Genomic DNA, 22,335 nt, shown 5'->3' with positions numbered 1-22,335 from the left:
GGAGGCTAATGATACTTAGGAAGATGGGTGGTGTTGTGAGATGAATGCCTTAATTTTGACAGAAATTAGTCTGCATGTCTTGTTTGCTTGTAAAACGTATGGAAAGAAAGATCTTTGTGGAGAATAAAGCTGCATATGTCTTTGTGAGTGGTACTGAAGAATGGAAGCAAAAATGGCCCAAAAAAACCCTTGTGTACTTGCTGCTAAGTGTTATGAAGCATTTTCTGACAAGTTATTTGCCATCATCGCATGATAGCTTTATTTCTGGGTATCACCAAATGAAGATCCTTCAGCTTCTCTCAGGTCATCCGCAGTATATAATGAGGCAGAATCACAATTTGGCTGCTCACATATGCTGTGCTACATTGATGAGAGATGTGACAGGACTGAAGTTTGTTTTGTCCAGGAGCTTTAATCTTCATGGAGGCAGTAAGACCAAGAGATCTGCATGATGCATCACTTCCAGATGATCCACTGAGTCTCAGGACAGGGGGATGGCTCTGCAGGAGTGACAGACAGGCTGAGGGGACAATGCATACTCATGATATCCCCAAGGGAGTCTTCTCCATCCTTCTACCTCTGTGCCAGACACTCAGCAGAGCACACATCCCAGCTGCTCTGTTGTTTCCTTCACTCTTACTACTGGACAGAGGCCTCAGCTGCAACTTGTTCTTCAACCTCTCTCTCTCACACAGTGCAGTCTGTGCTGTGCTGCTCCCCAGAGAGCAGTGCAGGAGGGCAGCTGGGCATCTCTTGGCTGGGAGGTTTTTGTTTAGGGCTGTGTCACTGTGGTAGGATGTTTTGTATCTTGTAAACAATAATAAACTCCAGTGTCCTCAGCCTCCACCTTGCTGATTTTTAATGTGAAATCTGTCCCTGAGGCACTGCCACTGAACCTGTCTGAGATGCCAGGAAACCAGCTGGAAACTTTATAAATCATGCCCTGAGGAGCCTGGCCTGGCTTGTGCAACATCTAGCTCAAATAGGTGTTCCCATCACTATGCAAGAGGCTCTCACTGGATCTGCAGGAGATGGAGGCTGCTCTCCCGGAGAGATGGAGAGAGATTGTGGGGTCTGTGTCATCACATCTCCTGTGGATCCTAAAATGGTGAAAGAGAAATGCAAAATCATGAATCAACTATCATGGTTTTCTCTTTCCTGCCATTATCAAGCTAAAGTATTGTCATATACTTTATATATATATATATATATATATATATATATATATATATATATATTTTTTTTTTTTTTTTTTTTTCTAATCACAAGAATCCCTCTAGAATTGGTATGAGCAACCCTCTCTTTCTTTTTTGGAAGTCTTCCTGATAGGTCAGGTCCTGAGTCCTTTAAGAATTTTCTTCACTCTGATCTAACCTCACACACCCATGGTTCAAGTGAGGGCTGCACATCTCAGGTGTGGACAGAAATCATTTGAGTGGCAGTGGGACCCCGAGGCTCTCCCTCTTACCTCATGCCCCTCCTGATATCCCTGTGTCCTTACCAGTGATCCAGAACAGTAGCAGCCCCAGGAGCTGAAAAGCAAGCCTCATTTCATGAAACTGAACTGAAGAGTCCTGATCAGTTAAGGGAAAGCTAGAGCCAGCTTATATCTGAAACTTTCTTGGGAAGGTCCTTCCTGGGGACAAAATGCCAATTCCATGGTGGGTGCAGTGGTGCAGAAAGAGTGAACAGCATGGTGGGAGGCTTCTCATGTGAGCCCAGTGGTATAAAATATCTCTGCATTGGGAGGAAAACAATAGAGCTACAGTCCATGCTGTGTCCGAGTCTCCATCAGGTACAGAATATTCAGGGCTGTGCCCATCCCAGACAGGACTGAAGTCCCCAGGATATGGGGGCGTGTGCAGATCAGTTTCTGGGAGGGGAAGGCTCGTGCTTCTTAGCCTTGGGAACAAAGAAATTCTCACTTCATGAGAACTCATCTTAATATTTTTTTAAATGTAAGATCTGATAGGAGCAGGTAAACTCTCATCATCTTATATTTATAAGTATTAGAAAAATATTTTATATGATCTAGAAATTAAATGATATAAAAGCACCAAAGTTAAAAGAAGTATGATACAGAGTAAAATATTTATCTTCAAGTTGTAAATTTGCTTCTCCATGGAACGCAAAAGGGAAAAGGAAAAAAATATATGCCCTACATAGTGGATGTGAATTTGCTTGTGAATAGGTTTTGAAATTTGTAAATTTCTAAGGATGCCTGTTTCCTTGTAGAAATGTATACACACAGTTGCCCACAAACACACACATTCTGGATTTATCAAAACCTTTCTTGAAGAAAGATTTCTCTTGATTTTAACATACAATGAAAAATTGTACTACTGTTTAGAATGATCATAAAATATCCTTCTCATATCTACTGTTCCTTTTAATAGATATTACACAGCTATAGCCCATAGTTTAAAGCAATATTCTAAACGTCAGAATGTCACCATTGAATCAAGGTTTTTACCATCTCAGAGTAATTTGAGCCAGTGACTGACATGGCCCTGGAGGGTATCTGAGGTGGTCACTGTGGAAAGGGGTCAGTTTGAGAGTCCCATCAAAGCTGTGAGAGAGTAAAGCCACGCTGTCACTGGTCTGTAGGTGAGATGATGGGTTCAATGAGGGGAAGAGCACTGGAAATCAAGCTCTATGAACTGAGCAAGTGACCTTGCATAATTTATTATGAGGAAATAATAGTACATGGGAGGCATCAGGTTCTTCACAGTTTTGACTCTGAGGTTTTACAAAGACATCTGCATCTGGTCATTTTTTCTTTTACTCAGGAGATTATTTCTACTTTAAATTCCTTTAAAGCTTCCCGGAGTTGCTTCTTTACTTAAGTTGCTATTATTTCAGCTATTTCAGGTGTATGGCATATATTTTCTTCTGTGTACATTGCTCCTAGGGTTTCTTGGGATGGGCTGGATTTTTCGGATTGTATTTTGGTCTTTTGTTTTGTCATTTTCCTATATTTCTGTGTTTCAAGTGTTATTGCAAGGCTTCCCCCGGGCCTGTAGGAAATCCTCTTCTATTCCCTCAGCTCCTGGGCCTTTGGCCACCCAGGTCCCCAGATTGAGAGAGGGTCACTGGGGGCGGGGCAGGTCAGCTCAAGATGCACTGAGCTGGTCCAGTGCAACAGGAAGCAGTAAAGTTCCCTGTCCGGAGCCAAGCTAGGATCCCAAACTAGCTGGGCTCAGGGGATGGTGTGGGCACACTCACCCCAGGCTGCCCAGCCTCTGGAATTGTTGGGGCTGGCAGGCCCAGAACTCCAGAGTCCCGCTCCTGTTCTTGAACTTGGATGGGGAACCCAGCCCAAAAGCCGCCTTTCTAGTTGTTGGGCAATTCCCCTTCCCTGACGCCTCAGGACTGCAGCTAGAATACACCTCAATGATCACTTTTAAAGAAAGAAGTAGTTGATCATTGAAAAAACATCAAGGGAAGGCAAGAAAAACAAACAAAAAAAACAAAAAATAGAAAACATACCAACTGAATAGTGAAAATGGAAGCAGAACCCACCAGAAAGTATGTGTCCAGCAAACGTATTTATAAGTGAGCATGTTACAGGAGCCTTCAAATAGAAAGATCTCAATAACTAATATCATAATTCAGACATTTATTTAAGTTCTCCTTAATTTAGAGAAAAGATATAAGCATAACTGACATCCTCTTAGTGAACTAGGTAGAAAGAGAAAACTCAAAGAAATGCAGTTTTCCTTTACATTTAAGGCTTATATCACTCTTTGGGAGCTGAAAAGGAATCTTCCCTGCTTTCCTTTAATACTTACATCATTAGCCCTCATCTATAGTTTCCAGTTCAGGTTTTAACTCCTGTTTTGACTTCTGCATTTTGGGTTACATTGCAGGACCCAGGCTGCCTTCTTCTGTGAATATTCATTGCCTGATGAGACTGCAGCTAAGACTGAATCCCTGACCTCCAGAATCTCACAATTCATCTGTCCCTAGAACACTGAAGATTGGAAGACTGATGGCATCTTGAAATTCTGAAGTTCCACTCCTCATGCCTATTGCCACTCCATGTACATTTATTAATCTCCTGTGGAGTTTATCAGGCAGTTCCACCTGGCAATACAGCACACTGGTGCAAGATAATGACAAAGAGAGAAAATCCTACAGTTCAGGAGCTCTGGGAACCAATGTTATTCATGGAACTAGAGGCCATGAATTCCAAAAGTTCATGGCTTTTATCAGTATCAATCAGAGATGTGGGTCGGGGTCATGGCTGAGCGTTTAGAAAGAGACACTTTGCAGGCATTGGCTGTACCAGCCACAGAGGCTCTCCAATTAGACAGGATATTTGATGCTTGCAAATCTGGAACCTTTCCTTCTTGGATGGTGTAATTCTTCCTTAGTCCCAATGCTTCTGCTGAGATACTGTCTTATGTGTTAGCCCTGGAATTGCAGAGGCCACTCCTGGAGCCCCCATTCCAGGTGTCAACACTGTGGATAATGATTACCTGGGCTTGATCTCATTCTTCTAGCTGGATAAGGAAACCACCAGCTCCATATAACCAGCTCAGCATATCTCAATGAATAGAGTTGAAGGACAGGCAAAGGGGCTTGTTTCTCTGGAGAGCACAGCTTGGCAGTCTCCCATAGACATCAACACAAACTCTCTTGTGACTCATTCAAGTACATGACACTTATCCTCCTTTTACTTTTCTCTCTCATCTCACATTCAATATGTCTGTAAAGCTTATTTGCTCTAATTTTAAAATATGACCAGAATCTGTCCGCCTTTCAATACATCTACTGATGGGTCAAAGCTCTGACATGTGAGCACATTCAGACATGGATAAAAGTATCAGAGGAGGTGAATGGGACTTTTTAATATTACTTTGAAAGTAGGGCCCAAAGGCCAACTTTTAGAACAGATATTATTGTCCCATTATCAAACTCTTCATTTTTGAAAGGCCACACCAGGAAACAAGCACCATCTGAGAACCAGTGCCTTGCAGGCTGCCACTGGTCTGTGGACAGTCAGTCCTCAGCCCCTTCCAGCTTGCAGGATGACAAACAAGAAGTATCAGTGCACCCCCCACAATTTCCCCAACCCAGAAACACAGGCTGTCATGATAGCTATCAATGTGAAATGCAATTGGCTGCCTGTGGTGCTTTGATGTTTCACTGATATTGCAGATATAGGGCCAGTGGTCTGATCGTAGGTTCAGGGGATAGCTGTACACAAGGTGACAGCTAGAGAGGATCTCCTTCTGAGGGTTCCATCCATTGTTGATTCTCTATGGTCTAGTTTTGAAAGTCATATATTATTTCCATTCTTTTGTTGGGTTAGGTTTTATTCTCTCTCTCTTTTTTTTTTTGATTATGTTAAGTCGGATGGCAAGAGCAGCTGTTTCAAAGACAGCAGTATGTATTATGGTAGCAATTTTGGATTTACTATTGGCTTGTTTTGAATTTCTTTATTGCATTTATTGTTTTTATTGTTTGTATTTTACTCTGTTCTGTTTGATTTTTACTATGTCCAAAGATCTCTTCAGCTATTTTGAAGACAACAAAAGGCATTCTGTTAATTATTGCTGATTTTGTAATGTATTAAAATGTTGTATCACTTACACTGGTTTATTTTCATTGGTTTTGTTCTGTTTTATTCTCTTTAAAAATAATTTAAAAACAAACTTGTCGCTTTCTCTCAGTCTACTTTTAATTTTGGGGAAGCAGATATCTTGAGGGATTTTAACAATAAGGAAGATACTGGGGCCTAGAGATTTATCAAGTGTCACAAGGATAGGTTGTATTGATGGCTGTTTAATCCTAGAAGTAGTAGGATGCAACTTCCTGTTAGCTTGTAAAAATCTTAGAAAGAATCTTGTAGTGACTAAACTCTTCTGTGTCTTAGTGAGTAATAATGCACAACAAAGGAACAAACATTTATAAATTCCATTTCCCATTGTTATGAAATGCTGTGAGAAATTTTCTCACAGGACTCATTTGCTCCTATCCCATGGTTGCTATATGCCTGCATATCACCAAATGAACACCCTCCAACTTCTCTGGTTAGATCCAGTGCACAATGATGCAGAGCCCCACTTTGGATGTCCACCTTTCCCTTGCTGCATTGATCAGAAAGATGTGGCGTCACCCAAATTTTATTTTTGAGCTGAAAACTTTATTAATCTTGGAGTCTGTAACAACTGAGAGCCCGGCATCAGGATCCATGTAGGGCCAATGGAACCACACTTGGTAGCCCAGATGTGATCTGTCCCCTCTGGCCTTGTGAGCTGGGAGCAGATCTCCAGGAGTGACGGGCATCCTGAGAAGACAATGTATGGCTGTTAATTCCCTCCTGGGTAACATGATAAGAGGGCAGTGAAAGGGGACTGGGGATTTAGCTCAGTGGCATAAGTGCCTGCTTGCAAGCAGTCAGTCATGAGTTCGATCCCTGGTACCAATAAAAACAAAAAAGACCAAAAGAGAGAGAGAGAGAGAGAGAGAGAGAGAGAGAGAGAAAGGGCAGTGAAAGATAAAGTACTAACCTTTTAAGCCATTTCCATTTTATTAATAATTTTTGGCTAAATTCATGTTTATGTGTTTCTTTTGGTTTTATTAATTTTCACAAAGGAACAGAATTTTAAAGGCCTAAAGAAACTGTAGTGCTCAGTTGCATCCTTCTCCCTCTGTGTCAGATCCCTCAGCAAAGAACATATTCTTGTTACACTGTTGTCTTCCTCAATCTTCCTCCAGGGCAGAGGCCTCAGTTGCAACTTGTTGTTCTGATTCTTCAGCCCCTTCCTCTCACATAGAGAAGTCTGTGCTGTGCTGCTCACCAGACAGCAGGACAGGGGGGCAGCTGGGCCTCCCCAGGCAGGGAGGTTTGTGTTTGGGGCTGTAGCATTGTGGGAGGAGTATACATACCTTGCCAACAATAATAAACTCCAGCATCCTCAGCCTCCACCCTGCTGATTTTGAGAGTGAAATCTGTCTCTGACAAACTGCCACTGAACCTGTCAGAGACTCAAGAGTCTTGATTGGAAACCTGATAAATCATTTCCTGTGGAACCTGACCTGGCTTGTGCACAAGCCAATACAAATAGGTTTTTCCATCACTAGCCAGGAGACTGACTGGATGTACAGGAGATGGAGGCTGACTCTCCAAGTGAGATGGACAGAGAGAGTGGAGTCTGGGTCATCACCTCTCCTGTGGATTCTAAAATGATGAAGTCAAGGCCACATGCAAACATCTTGAGCCATTTCAATTGTTTACACTTTTTCATATACATCTGTCTAAATGATTTTTGCCATTTTGATGTGCACACAAAATATTCAGTTTGAAGAACAGGCCCCTAAACTAGCAGCCACAAGGAAACCCACAGTGTTTCCCTGCAAAATTTCTGTCATTTTTCTGCAAAATCATCATCAGAGGATATAGGTCCTTGTTCCCACTGGCATCCTCGTCCTGCAGACCCACGCCTCCATGATGCATGATGAAGAAGTCCATGATGCAGGCCAAACTTGCCATTGTCACTGTGTTCTGAGAACACCTGGGCAGCATGGGGCATCCAGGGCCCACCTGTCACCCCATCTCCCCCTAGGCTCCCCATGTCCTTACCAGGCAGGCAGAGCATGAGCAGACACAGGAGCTGAACATGGTGCCTCATTTTGAGAAGTTGGAGTGAGAAGTCCTGATTACCCAGAGTGAGGTGACGAGGGAGCTCTTATCTCAGACTTGCATGGGCAGTTCCTCTATGAGGAGCAAGATGCAAATTCCCTGGTGGGTGCAGTGGTGAAGGGCATAGCACTAGCCCTTTCTTTTGAACAGAATGATGGAAAATATTTTCTGTGTTTGGATGGAATTGGTAGAGATACATTCCTTGCTTTGTGCAGCTGTGGGCATGAGGTCCATAGCATGTAATTCTGCACCTCCCACAGGAGCCCAAATACCCCAGCGCAGCACCTGGCCCTAGGACACATGCATGTGTGTTCAAATCAGGGTCCAGGAGGGAAAGCTTACCCCGCTCAGCGTCTGCCCTAGCTCTGAAGGAAAATGCACCTTACAGTGATTTTCAGAGATTTCCACCACAACAACATGGTCGGAGGCTGTAAAGACTCTGGCCACTGCTGTTCCCTTACAAACTCTGTGAGGACTAAAATCATGTTAGAAATAGTTATTCCTGAATTTGGTGGCTAAACTCAAGAAAAGCACTCATGTTGAAAGAAATTATGTTTCTTTCTGAAGAATAGGTTACAACTTTATGAATATTAAATGGAAATTTTTTTAAAAATATGCCTTCTATCATGAATGTATATTTTAAAAATTTGTGAATATTCTGTCACCTTTATCTCCATTAATATTTATCAAATTATATTCATTGAAGTATAAACTCTAATATATATTTACTTATAAAATTATATATCCTTATATAAATGTCAGATGTGTATATATTCACATCAGATTAATAAAAATGTTTCTTAATATAAAAATCCCTGCTCAGGATGGAGGAGGTATAATTTTATAGCTGGTTTTATTTCCAGGTTGGCTCTGGATGCCCCATGATGCCCAGATATGCTCAGAACACAGTGAGAATGGCAGGTTTGGCCTGCATTATGGACTTCTTCAGAGGTGTGGGTCTACAGGGTGAGGATTCCAGTGGGAACAAGGACCTATATCCTCTGATGATGATTTTGCAGAAAAATGACAGAAATGGTACAGGGAAACACTATTCATTTGCTAAGTGGCCATAAAGTCCTTGTCATCAGTGTGTTTTATTTTCCTAGGCACTGTGTAGCCTCAGTGTTAAAAGGAGCCCATGTGAGGACATCAGGGTGACCCCAGGCTTCTTCCTGTCTCTGTGCAGTGTGAATGAGTGAGCAGCTTAGGCCAGGATGATCCTGGGAGTGGTGCAGGGTCCGATCTGCTGCGGGAGTTCAATTTCAGATTCCTTCCTCCAAGCCAGGGAGATGAATCCTTGTGTTGAAAGACTGAAGTCCATGGTATTTGTTTTTTAATGACAGTCCAAGAAATCTGGCACATCCTCTCAGAGCTCCTGTCTACTCTCTTTATAAATAAATACTCCAGTACGTCTACTTTCCCTTCTCTCCTACCTTCTTTGTATTTTCTTTCCCTGTTTGCCTGAGGTTAAAATCATAGCCTTCATGCTAAGCTATATCCTCGGCCTCTTTTATCCTTATTTTTTGTATTTTGATGCAGCATCTCCTTAAGTCACTAAGTTAGTCAGTTTAGGCTTGCACTTGACATCCTCCTGCCTCAGCCTTCCAGAAACCTGGGATTATAGTTATGTGCCATCTGGCTTAGATGTCTCTGTCTTCTGACTTCTTATATCTCTGTAAGCACTTTGAAAAGTTGGTATGATGGCTTGCTTGGATTTTCTGGACCTTGGTGTAGTTCTTTTTAAAATTTCATACTTTTTTATTAGTGCATGCTTGCAGTACATAATGATTGCATTCATCGTGGAGAATGGGTCCATATTCAGGACATATCTTAATTCCTATTTCTCCTCCATCTCATTTGTAAATTACTAAGGGTCTATTTTTTTGTGTCTAACATGAGTTACCAGTAGCAGCTAACATAAAGGACAGTAAGCTGCAGGTCACTAGAACAGGCACAGAGCAAAGTTCTAATATCTCACAGAGGTGTAGAGTGGATACAAAAGCCTGCTGCAAAACAACTTGGGCAGATTTAGTCGTTTTTAATGTTCTTGCCACTGGAAATTGAAGAGATCCAAATCTGTGTACAGTTTGACTGTTTATTTTTAAGTTTTGTTTTAATCATGGTAAAATTTAACATAACAAAACATCATAAGAAAACCATGTATGAGACACAGATTTCAAAGCAAGACAACCAAAGTCTCCACTGTTTATTATATTGTCTCTTGTTTTCTTCCAAATAGTTTTCCATACCTTCACATACAATGAATTCATAAAAGAAAAAATAGTATAAAATTAATCAGAGTAGGATGACGAATGCATTTTAGGTCTTCAAGAGCAAACAATAGGGAAGTCCACAATGCCTGCCATAGTGTCTCTCATTCTCTTCTAAATAGCTGTCCATACCTTTATGTATGTTGAAATTAAAGAAAACAAAACAGACTAAAATTGATCTGAACAAAGAATAATAATATTGCTGGATTTCACATCATGATGCTACAGGATCAGCACTGGGTACCTTAGTGTCTCTTTTTCTTCAAAGTAGCTGTTCCATTCATTGTGCATTATATAATACATTCTTATAAACTGTTTCGAAGTTCTATGCATGCATGAGTCTCTACATGTATATCTATTTTTTCTGTATTGGAGGGAAAACAAAACAAAAGAAGACAAAACAAAACAAATTCCTAGAAAAACACTGAACGAAAAAGAAATATAAACAACAATAGCAATGAGCCCAGAACACTGACGGTATAGGCCTTCAAATAAAGGTGGTATGAGTGTGGCTAGGGTTATTATTTTACATAACAATCTTTATGAGTTCCTCAGATCACCATACAATAACATGCAAAATTATTCCAATCCTAGGAATGCTAACTATTTTGTTTCAAGAACTTATAGAATTTGTAGCACAATTGTCTTAGCTATCCTCAGTGTGTTTATAAAATTTTAGGTGTTTTGTCCTTTCCTTTCCTTTATTTTTCATTTTTTCCTGAGATACTATTTTTCCCTTTTAAGCAGATTCTTGTCCTTTAACTGTGCTTATTATTTTTGTATCTTATGTGCTCTTATCATTTCTTACACTTTGGAAACTAAATGTTATTTATACATGCGAATTTGATTTATTTCACTTATGAGTGAAATAAATGGGCTAAAGTTGCATCCATTTTCTCCATGTGAACATTCTTTGTAGCAGAGTAGTACTCCATTGTATAATACCACAACTTTTTTATCCATCCATTCCTAAGTTGATGGGCATTTAGGCTGTTTCCAAGATGTGGCTATTACAAATTATGCTGCTATAAACATAGGTGCACATATATCACTGTGGTATGATATTTTCAGTTCTGGGAATATGGCGAGAAGTGGAATAGCTAGGTCAAATGGAATTTCCAATTCCAGATTTTTGAGGAATGTCCAGACTGACCTCCACAGTGATTGCACCAGTCTACACTCCCTCCAACAGTGCAGGAGAGTTCCTTTTTCCCCACAGCCTCTCTAGCATTTGCTGTTTGTAGTATTTTTATGCTGGTCATTTTTTTCTGGAGTGAGAGGTAACGTCAGTGCTGTTTTAATTTGCATTTCTCTAATGACCAATAATGCTGAAAATTTTTAACGTGTTTATTTAAGATTTGTATTTCTTCATCTGAGAACTTTGCATTCATCTCAGATGCCCATATGTGGGATGGCTCTTTGAATTTTGGGGATCTGAAGTATTTTAATTCTTTATATGTTCTGGACATAGATTCTTTGCCTGAGGGATCATTCACTAAGATTTTTTCCCAATTTTTGAATTTTCTTTTCACTATGCAGGAGATTTCTTTTGACATGCAAAAACTTTTTAATAGGATATGAACCCAGTTGTTGATTCTGTGTATTTCCCATGCAGTTTGATCTTTGTTCATTAATTCTCTACCTACCCCTACGTCTTTAAGATTTCTACCTACTTTGTCTTGCAACAAATTTAGGGTTTCTGTTTTAATATTTAGATCTTCGATCCATTTAGACTTTAGTTTAATACATGGTGATAGGCATGAGTCTAGGTTTAGTTTTCAGCATATGAAGAGCCAGTTTTTCCAGCACCATTTATTGAAGACACTATCTTTCTTCCAGTGAATGTGTTTGGCCACTTTATGCAAGATAAGTTGGCTGAGTGTGTTTGTGGTTGTGGTTGTATCTTCTTATCTATTCTATTGGTCTTCAGGTCTGTTTTTAATACAGTACCATGCTGATTTTATAACAGTAGTTTTGTAGCATAACTTCAAGTCAGGGATTGTGATGTTTCTGCTTTTCCTTTGTTGATTAGAATTGCCTTTGAGAGGCCAGGGATTTATCTCAGCAGCATAAATGCATCCCTGGCAAGCAAGAGTTCATGAGTTCAATCCCTGGTACCACACACACACACACAAATTGTGTTTGCTTCTCTAGTTTTCTTCTGGTTCCAGATGAATTTCAGCATTGATTTCTCTAGATCTGTGAGGTAGCTAGTGGCATTTTAATTTGGATTGCAATAAGTCTGTATAACTGTGGGAAACCCTGCAATTGGCCGTCATTTTATGTTAATAAGACAACAAGCATTTTAATGTTAAGTTTCTATTTGGTAGTTAAGTTTCCATCTCACCTCACCTACCTTGTCACATGTTCCTATGGTTCAGCCCGTACAGTGATTATGCAAATTAGCCTGCCTTATGGACCCACTCGCAGGAGATTCGAAATACCCTATAGGCTCAAGTCTTGCTAGAACTTCACGCTGTTGCTAAGTTACCTGCTGATGTGTCAGAACCTATCCCTTTCCCCAATAACCTATATATTCATTACTCTTTCTTTGAATAAATGAGACTTGATCAGAGCACTGTCTTTTCTCCATTCTTTGTGTCTCTTGTCTCTTGCAATCCCCACTCCCCCTCTAGGATCTCCATTGACTTACCCGCAGGTCAGGACATATAACAATTTTGGGAGAACAGCAACTATCACAATGTTTGTTCTTCCTATCCATGAACAAGGGATGTCTTTCTATTTTGTGAGGTTCTCTTTGATTTCTTTTTCAGAGTATTGTAATTTTACCTGAAGAGATCATTTGTTTCTTTTGTTAGTTTAATTCTAAGTGTTTCATTTTCTTGGATGCTATTGTAAATGATGTGGATTCTCTTATTTCTCTCTCAGTGGCTTTGCTGTTAGTTGTATAGGAATGCTATTGATTTTTGAGTATTGACTAAGTATCCAGCTACATTACTGAATTTATTTATTATTCCTAGTAATCTTTTATAGGAGCTTTGGGGGTCTTCTATGTAGAATATCAAGTGATCTGCAAATAATGATAATTTAACTTCTTCTTTTCCTATCTGTAATCCTTTTATTTCTCTCTTGTCCAATTGCTCTGGCAAGTAATTCTAGCATTATATTGAATAGGAGTGGTGATAATGGACATTCCTGTCTTGTTCCTGATTTTACAGTAAAGGCTTTCAGTTTTTTCCCTTTAATATGATGCTGGCTGTTGGTTTGTCATAGATGGCTTGTATCATATTGAGGTGAAGACCGTCTATTACAATTCTCTGTAAGGTTTTTATCATAAATAAATACATTTTGGACCCTATCAAGAGCTTTTTCTGTATCTATAGAAATGATCATGTGGTTTTTATTTTTGGCTGTATTGATATGGTGGATTACATTTATTGACTTGCATATGTTGAACCAATCTTGCATTCCTGGCATGAATTCCACATGATCGTGGTGTCTAATCTTCTTGATGATTTGTTGCATTCTGTTTGCCAAAATTTTACTGAGAATTTTTGCATCTATGCTCCTTATGGAGGTGGCCTGTAGTTCTTCTCTTTTTTAAGTTAGATCTTTCTTGTGTTTTGGTATTAGAGTAATGTTTGCTTCCAGGAATGAGTTAGGTGACTTATCTCCCTTTCAGTTTCATTGAAGAGTTTGAGGAGGGTCAGCATTAAATCTTCTTGAATTTCTTGTAGAATTCCACAGTAAACCCATCTGGGCCTGGGCCTTTCTTTGTAGGTAAAGATTCAATTACATTTTCAATTTCATTAATTGAAATTGGTTTATTCAGGAGTTTTGCATCTTCACACTCACTTTGATAGTTCATGTTTCTAGGAATCTGTCCTTTTCTTCTGTGTTATCAAGCCTATGAGAGTACAGGTTTTTGAAATAGGTATTGATGATCTTCTGCCTTTCCATAGGGTCTGTAGGGATTTCACCCTTTTCATTCTTATTGCATGAATTTCAGGTTTTTCTTTTCTTTTTAAAATAAGGTCAGTTAGAGGCCTGTCAATTTTATTTATTCTTTCAAAAAACCAACTCTTTGATTCATTGATTTTTGTGTTGTTCTCTTAGTCTCTTCTGTATTGTTTTCTGTTCTGACCTTTATAATTTCCTCCCTTCTTTTGGTTTTGGGCTTTACTTGATCTTCTCTTTCTAGATATTTGAGGTGTATCATCAGGTTGTTTATTTGTGATCATTCTGTTTTCCAGACATGAGAGTTCATTGCAATAAATTTTCCTCTGAGGACTTCTTACATTGCATCCCACAGGTTCCAGTAAGATGTATTTGTATTTTTGATTGCCTGTAAATATGATTTAATCTCTTCTTTAATTTCCTCTGTGACCCACTGATTGCTCAGTACTGTACTATACAATTTCTATGTGTTTGTGGGGTTTTTGTAGTTTCTCTTGTCACTAATTTCTAGTTTTAAGGTCCTGTCATCTGAAAACATGTATGGGATAATTTCAATTCTTTTGTATTTACTTGAGCATGTTGTGTGGGCTAGTAGATGGTCTATATTAAAGAATGTTTCATGTGATGCTGAGAAGAATGTATATTCTAATGTTGGGTGGAACACTCTGTTTACATCTACTAAGTCCTTTTGTTCACAAGTATGATTCAGTTCTGTTATTTCTTTACTGATTTTCTATCCAGTTGACCTGTCTCTCAGGTCCAGTTGACCTGTTTACACAGGTCCAGTTGACCTGTGTAAATAGTGTGTTAAGGTCTACTGTTATATTTGTTACTGTTTATTCAAATATTTCATTTTTGTTAATATTTCTTTTGTGTACCGTGTGCTTCCAAATTTGGTGCATAGATATTTAAGATTATTATCTCTTCCTCTTGAAGTTTTCCCTAACTAGTTGTTGTACTCTAAGAAAGTAGCTTCATCATTTTGTGTATTATAGCAAACCTGTATCATGGCTTACTTTTTATCCTTTTTCCCTAACTGATATGTTAAGTGACCCAATTGATATATTGAGCAATACTCTCCTCTGTAAAGAATTGCAAGAATTTCACTTAATTGAGATGTTAACCAGAGTGGCCCTCTACAAACAAGAAGAGTGGTGCTAAAACAAGCTAACAAGGGTTGTTAATCACTGTTAGGCACCCCTATTCTTCGCTAAAGAGCTAAAGAAGACTAGAAGGCCCACTAATTTACACATTGTTTGAAGTAACTTGTTTATATGCAGGGAGATTTGCGTATGAGTTTAACCTTTTTACCTAACCTTAGTTACTTTTCCCACAAGATAGATACTCGCCGTTTTCCTGTTCTGTAGCGTGCCTTATTGCCTCCCCCCCCCCACCTATCTGGGCCATAAAGAATTTGGGTTTCTGGTGACCTCTCCCCGACCTGGTGATGATCTATCATAAAATGAGCCTGCCACAATTTTAAGAACTGCTTACTTAAAAGAAATTACTGGGTAATACTATGGCCCAAACACCGATCGGTGCTTTCCTTTTGTTCTGTATGTATCAAATGAGTTATATATCAGATCTTTGTAAAACTTAAGTTCCAGCGTCTCATAACTCGTGACCCCTTCACACTCACTAGCGAAGACAAGCTGTCCTGGGATAATTAACTCTCCACTTTCTTCTCCAATATTGCTGCAGATGTGCCACTCTGAGATAATGTCAGTCTACAGGATGGGAGTAATTTGAGGAACACCAGGAACTCCCGAGATTGTCAGAGCTAAGTGGACAGCAATACAGTTTCCAGATGCAGGTCAACAGGTTTAATGGCCTTGCAGGTTTCCCCCCACTTTCCCTTACTTTTAAAAACCCCTTTCCCCAGTCTTGGGCGCAGTCTTTGGGTCGATCTAAGAGAGACTGTGCCACCAGGACTGGCTCAATAAAGCCTTTGCTACTTAAATTTTTGGACTCTTGTTTCCTTGAATTTTATACCGGGGCCCGAGTTATAACACTAGTATGTAGTGGCCTTTTTATCACTCTGGATCATTCTTGGTTTGAAGTTCACACTGTCTGCACACAGAATATTTAAACCTGTTTTTTTGGTGAATCCTGTTGCACAGAATATTGTTTTCAATCCTTTGACTTTCAATCTAAGAGTTTTCTTTTGGGTTTGATGGGTTTCCTGTATACAGCATATGGTTGAATGTTATTTCTTGATCCATTTTGCTGGTCTGTTTCTTGTGATTGGTGAATTGAGGCCATTGGTATTAATAGCTATAACTGATGTATATTGATTTACTTTTGACATGTTATCTTTCTGTTTGCCTTTCCATTCTGTCTAACTGTTTGCCTTAGTGTGCTTTTCCTATGCCTATCTACAATGTCTTTCAGTACTATTTGCAGGGTTGATGTGGTGGTCATGAAGTTGTTCAGCTGTTCTTTGTCATGGAAATATCTTATTTCTTCATCCATTTTGAAGGATAGTTTTGCTGGGTACAGAAGTCTGTGTTGGAAGTCATTTTCCCTTAGTATCTTAAATACTGCATGCTCTTCTTGACTTCACTGTTTGTGTTGAGAAGTCTGTTGTGATTCTGATAGGCTTTGCTTTATAGGTGGTCTGTCTCTTCTCTCTAGCAGCTTTTAATATTTTGTTCCCATGTTGCATTTCAGTGATGTTGATTACTACATGTCTGGGTGTAATTTCCCCTTGGTTATGGTTATTTAGAGTTTTATATGTTTCATTGATCTGTATGTCAATTTCCATTCTTATGTTTGGGAAATTTTCATCTATTACTTCTGTAAATAGCCTCTTTCCATGGTTTATGTTGGTGGCCCACAGGACTCCTGCATTTTCATCATGCACATTTGATTGGTTCATTGTATAGTGCTTGGATTGATGGTGTCAGTGCTACACCCACATAGGAGTGGAGCCAGCATGTAATGTAATGGCAGGACGCAGGTGTGTCTCACTCTCTTGCCAGTTTCTACCTTGCTGTTTGCAGCTGCCATGAACTGTGACCCTACCATGCCACCCTGCCTTGGAGCTAACTGAGTATAGACTGAAATCTCCGAAATCTGTAAGAAATAAACCTTTCCTTTCCCAATTTTGAGTTATCAGGTGTTTTGTCTCAGTGACAAGTAAAAAGTAACTAACACAGAATTTGGTACAGAGGAGTGAGGTTGTTGCTGTGACTATACCTTACCATGTTTTTTCGAGAGGCTTTGGAAATGGCTTGTGGGCAGAGTTTGGAATGATTAGGACATGTTGGCTGGATGTGTAGAGCTGGAGCAACTTAGGTTATTCTGTAGAGGAGATTCTGATCAGAGCTCAGGAGACCAGAAGACTGATAGAAAAGCCTGATGATAAAGACCAGGCTTGGGTGGTTTCTGCTGGGAAGAAGGGCTGTATTGGTGGTTAGACTCCCCATGTTGTGTGTTATGGCATGGCAGAAATTATGTCTGCATTTTGCTCATGCCCAGAGTTTTTGTCTGAGACTGAAACTAAGGGCAATGAACTGATTGACTTAGTCTGGCACAGGAAATTTCAAGGCAGTCTAATGTTGAGGCCGTGGCATGGCTATTGTTGGAGGCTTTTAGCCAGCTTTATTTTGCAAATCAAGAGCAAAGAGCCTACAAGGATAATTTACAACACCGTGAGTTTGGCCAGAACGAAAACTCCAGTAAAGCTGTGGATTGTAAAGACAGAGTTGAGACTTTGATTGCTGAGCACGGAATTCTAGGACTTAATGTTTGCTCTGCCGGATGTTGGACTTGCTTTGTTTCCAATGCTTTATATTCCCCTGTTTGTAACATTTGGAATGGTAATGTTTATCTTGTGCCTTTTCATTTCAAAAGTGTTCAACCTTGTTTCATTTGTGCAGGGGGTTACAGTTAAGAGTTAGCCATAGATCTTGGAGGAGACTTGGGACTTGAACTTTTAAGCAATGCTAAAACTGTTAGGAATTTGGAAATTCTTGGAGAGAGCCTATATGTCTTTTGTATAAAGGATGTACATAAGTCCTGGTGGCCAGGAGTGGAATGTCACAGTTTATGTCTGTGGCCTCAGGCTTCATGCAATTGCATTATGCATTTGTGATTGGTTTATTGTATAGTGATTGGATTGGTGGTGTCAGTGCTACACCTACATAGGGATGGAGCCAGCAAATAATTTAATGGCAGGAAGAATGTGTGTGTGTGTGTCTCTCTTGCCAGTTTCTGCCTTGCTGTTTGCAGCTGCCATGAACTGTTGCCCCACCATGCCTCTCTGACTTGGAGCCAACTGAGTATTGACTGAAACCTCTAAAAAATGTAAGAAATAAACCTTTCCTTTCCCAGCTTTGTACATCAAGGGTCTTGCCACAGTGACAAGTAAAAAGTAACTAAGACACCTCTTGATATCACTTGTATTGTCTTCTTCCTTTGCATTTATACCTATCAAACATATGTTGTTTTTCTTTGCATCATCTTGCAGTCGTTGAATTGTTATTTCCTGCTTCCTTGTTATTTTTAATAGATCTTTCCTTTCCTGTTCACTAGCTGCAGTCTGAAAATCTATCTTTACTTTTGTTGAGGCAGCTTTGCCAGCTTTTGATGGAATTTTTGATTTCCTGTATATCTCTTTGAATTTGTTCATGCATTGTTTGTTGCTTATATTGTTCATTCAGATTTTCCATCTTTTTCCATTGTTACTATAGTTTTTAACTGTGTGTTTTTAGATGTGCTTAGCGTATCTTTCATTACATTTATCAGTTCTTCATTTACTTGAGAGACTATTTCTGATTTGAGTTCTTTTATAGCTTTCTGGGGTTGTTTCTTTATTTCAGTTGTTATCATTTCAGGAATTTCAGGTGCATGTCTTATATTTTCTCCTGTATCCATGTCTCCTATGCTTGCTCTGGTTGGGTTGGAAGTTTCAGATTGCATTTTGCTTTTTTTTTTAATTTTCCTATAATTCTGATTTTTGAGGATGTTTCCATGTTTCCACTATGCACTGGGGATCATCTACCCAATTTTCATTCCCACAGAAGACTGCAGGCAACTGCTAGCTGCTTGAAGTTTGCTGGATGTAACCAGATAAGCCAACAAGGGACAACCTGTCCATCCTCTGGTGATTCCAGATGCAGGGCATGGTCTCACTGCCGGGGAGTTATATGTTCCAAGGTTTCTCTGTGTTCTGGGTTTCAAGCCACATTCAGGGCCTGGACTGGATTCTAGGTCCTGCTAGCTGCTTGGAGTTCATTGGGTGTGGCGTTTCACTGTTATAGTATGGTATTTCAGCAGTTTTGGATTAAACTTTCATGATTTTTAGAATTTGTGGGCCATTATCAATTTAAAGCACAATAAAAGGGAAGACCATGTTAATGAACATGTGTTCATGCAACATTTTCAACATCAGTTGAACAGTTTATATTGCATGCAAAATATGTTGTGATAACAGTTTTATTTTTTGTCCTGAGAATCAAACTGAGGTCCTTGCTCTTGTAAGGCAGGCACTGTGCCACTTGGTGTATCTATGGCCCAAGATGTGCATTTCATGGGGTTTATTAATAAAGTTAAAGAAGTTTATTTTTCTGCATTTTTTTACAAAAAAATTTTTGGTGAATGAGTTAAATCCTTTGTTTACATGTTTTAACAAGAAAAAGAAGATACAGAAATAGACATTACATTGGGATGAGCAAGGCAGTATTCCATATAACAAAAATCATAACAAAACAAATTATAAAGTAAGTATACCATCACTGAACAAGGTAGGTCAAATTTCATACAAGTTGCATTTACATGAAATGGTCTGAGTACAGGATTTTGCAAAGTAAATCACTGCCTAGAGCATGAAAATGCCAACCATTATGGCTGTAAACTGCCTTATTTCCTTTTGAGAGAAAATCTTAATAGCATGAAAAGAACTGTCTTGAGACTTAAGGACTAAACCTTGAACACAATAAAGAACTTATTTATAATGCAATTCTGTGCAAAATACACACAGTAAATCTTGCTACCTAAACATTTTAAAAGCACAAGGGTATCCAGATTGAAAGTTAAAACCTTATGAAAGCAAAATGTTCCTTGTTTGTATATCGTTGTGAGAAGACTGATAAGATTTTGGGTGAGGGAACAAGGAAGACATATGACATATTTATTCATTTAAAATTTGTTCAAAAAATTCTCATAAGGTTGTATATTGCTGCTTATACCATCTTAAAATTGTGTGCCATGGATCTGCTGTCAAGTATTTCACTAGGGACAAAAGAATTACCTGAAGGAAATGTTTCTCAAAATGAAGGTCAAAGGCTCAAAAAATTCTCATGTAGGATGAGTAATAAACATTTTAAACCAGCTCCCCATGTGACTATTAAAGATTCTGAGAAGCCCTCTAGGAAAAAGAACCATTAAAGCAAGATAACAAGCAAATTACTTGCATGGCAGAATTCTTTACAAGTGCATGTTGTGAATAATGCTTTTTGTTTTAAAACACATTGCATTCATGGATGGGAACATATATATCTTACAAATGGTGATGTGACTGTATCTCAACATTTTCCTTTAGTATTTTCATGACTTTCAAATGTAGCTATTGGAAAGATAGACAATGTATGACTATAAGCTTTGGAAAGTAATATTTCCAATAAATGAAGCCTCCATCAAAGATAAAAATATATTTTATTTAATGCCTACAATGTTAAAATCTTCTACACTGAAACTTGATAGAATACTTAAAACTGAATTGTCCTAAGATTGTACCATACTAACTTGTTTAGAGGATAATAGTTAATATTAAAGTTCATTGCATAAAATATGATATGAAATTCAATGCTATGTCTGACAACTCTCTCCTAAAATGTGAGCTCTGATTTTAATAAAATTGACTTAAAGAATTCTTCTCATAAAATGTATCCTACCATGTATTTCATTTGTTATCCTAGTAAAAGACATATGACATATTTGTTATCCTACTAAAAAAACTTAACAAGGGAATAGACAATAATATATGTGTTTTTTGCAAATGTATTCAAAATTGTTGTTACTTTTAGATTTTCCTGAAGACTACATAAGCTGGTAGCCAAAGTACAGTTAAAACTTTGGAAAGAAAGAAGTGTAGGAAAGACCGTCTATTGAAAATTCAAGTTATCTTCCCGTATCATAGAAAACAAGAAAAATCATACACATTCTTTGCACATTGAACAAATGGAATGTGTTCACAAGTTTTGTTAACAAGCAGTTGCATCATTGTTAAGCCAAATCATAAACAACTCTATCAACAATAAAATACACAGCATTTTCTATTATAGACTATTGTAGACTAACAGAATCAAGTGTTACATCTAAATATATGTACAAAAAAGCCATTAAAATTAGCCACCAAACAATTGTGAAATGGCTCACTGAATCCATATTGGTAACAAGCTTTTCTGTGCATTAAATTGCAACATAAGCATAATGCACAGTTGGAAAATGGGGATCACATTCATTCTTTTTCACCATCGATAGAGGACTGATATACTCAGAACCTGAAAACTCACATGCATCGCTCTTGCTCACAATGTCCTTGTCATCTGGAATGAGCTGGACAGGTCCATTAGTAAACTGAAGGTCAAAGTTGCCCAAACTGATTTCTTAGAAAGATTTGGTTTAAAGGGATGCACCAGGTGCTTTTGCTCCATCATGTCCCAGTCATCATCCGAAAGAATGGATGGTCCTGAATGTCCGTGGTAAACCCTGTCTGAGGATGCCAACTGAGTTGTTCCCTTGGGTCCTTGTCCAGAAAACTCTGCAGGACACTTGTGGTCTACAGACAGACCATGTGGTATGTGAACTTTTCTTTCCACAATGAGTTGCAGGAGATAAGTGATTGAATGTTGGTCAGGGATGTCAGAGTTCTCTGCAATATGAAATGGAGGTTCTCCCACCCTCATCTCAAATATTAGCACCCGGAGAATCCACCAGTCCACACTGAAACTATAATCTTCTCCTCTTATAATTTCAGTAATTAGCAGTGCCTTCACAGAAAGTGCTGGTTGGTCACATCTCCTGGCCCTAGTCCTTCCTTACATGTGCAGTAGTCAGTGAGTTAATGTGCTCTTCTTCTGAGTCCAGTGATAAATTGTCCAGTTTCAGGTTTCTGTAAAGGATCCCTCGATGGTGAAGAGAGTTGAAAGCCAAACTGATCTCTGCAGAGTAAAACCTGGCCTATGGCTCAGGGAGGATTCTTTGTGGCTCTATGTGAAACCCTAGGTCTCCTCTGCTGACATGGTCCTCAAGGAAAATCTGTTTGCTTTCTATCTGAAAGCAAGAATACACTCTAGAAGAAAAGGATAGTTCCATCCATGCTCCAAAACATACCTCACAGTCTTTGCCTGATGAAAATTCATGCATTCTTTTGTACAATTTTCATTGCAAAAATTTGATGTGCTTTTTGTAGTGGAACTAATAATACTTTCCCATAACTTCCTCTCCATATCACAGGGAGCAAATTGAAGTCCTGAAACCTAACCTAGGTGA

At 39.0% G+C, this 22,335-nt stretch overlaps 1 long non-coding RNA gene across 1 annotated transcript in view; it reads left to right on the top strand.

Moving 5' to 3' along the window:
• Positions 1 to 5,597, top strand: part of LOC134472815 (uncharacterized) — a 38,597-nt gene extending 33,000 nt beyond the window's left edge. Inside the window, exon 2 of the long non-coding RNA XR_010042792.1 lies at positions 3,870 to 5,597. This is a non-coding gene — a long non-coding RNA (uncharacterized LOC134472815). The remainder of the gene's footprint in view (positions 1 to 3,869) is intronic.
• The last annotated feature ends 16,738 nt before the right edge of the window (positions 5,598 to 22,335 follow it).

Source organism: Cavia porcellus, unplaced genomic scaffold (genome assembly GCF_034190915.1).
Source record: "Cavia porcellus strain 051 isolate PalLab524CR breed Dunkin Hartley unplaced genomic scaffold, mCavPor4.1 scaffold_25, whole genome shotgun sequence".
In the NCBI taxonomy this organism is placed as follows: domain Eukaryota; kingdom Metazoa; phylum Chordata; class Mammalia; order Rodentia; family Caviidae; genus Cavia; species Cavia porcellus.
Note: the sequence above shows the minus strand (reverse complement) of the source record. Positions and strands in the feature narration are given on the sequence as shown.